This window comes from Dysidea avara, chromosome 10 (assembly GCF_963678975.1).
Source record: "Dysidea avara chromosome 10, odDysAvar1.4, whole genome shotgun sequence".
Classification (NCBI taxonomy): Eukaryota; Metazoa; Porifera; class Demospongiae; order Dictyoceratida; family Dysideidae; genus Dysidea; species Dysidea avara.
Genome location: NC_089281.1, coordinates 23,185,747 through 23,186,561, shown reverse-complemented (window position 1 = coordinate 23,186,561; position 815 = coordinate 23,185,747).

Below are 815 nucleotides of genomic sequence, written 5' to 3'. Positions count from 1 at the left end.
CTTACTGTGCAAGCCTAAAGGTTACATGAACTCTAATTTTCAAAAGAATTTTGTATCTATTACAATGTGTTGGTGAATATTTATGGTAAGCATGGCACCCTGTGCAGTTGTACCTGATGTGACAAATAGCCAACTATAGTAGCACTATATTGACTGACCTGTGACCACTCCTACTTGCTTGTGGCAAAGTGCCATTCAAAAATAAGATATATTATTACAAATACGTATAATAGCAATACATATTATAGCTATTGGGAGTGTGTGAACTGCTGTTATTACTAGGCTGTAACTTCTGGTAAGTTCCGAACTTAACAAACAAAATGATTATACGATCTTGAGAGTCCATACATTATTGAATGCAGTGGTAACTAGAGTTTAGTACAGTTGTCAAGATGAGTTCTCTTTTCCAACAACCAATGATGTACTCATCAGTACTAATGGTTTCAATTGTTCATACTGTTTATACGTTCAACCTAACTTGGTTTTGCATTATCCAGCTATAGCTATATATCATGCAATATGTGATGCATCCCATTATGGCCTGTGGCCTTTCCATGCTATAAAAAGTTTGCTCTGATATCTATAGTTTGATAATTCATTCCATGTCTTTGTTGAAAAGTTTGGTACTTTATTGTACTATTAGCTATATACATGCAACACTGAAAAGACTGTGGAGCTAGCCTGGGCTGACCAAGTTTTAAAATGCTATATAGCTATACCCAAGAGTATATAATAGAAACCATATTGGTTTCTATTATATACTCTTGCTATACCTTATTACAAGCCAGACTGTGACAAGTTGAGTATAAAGAAAG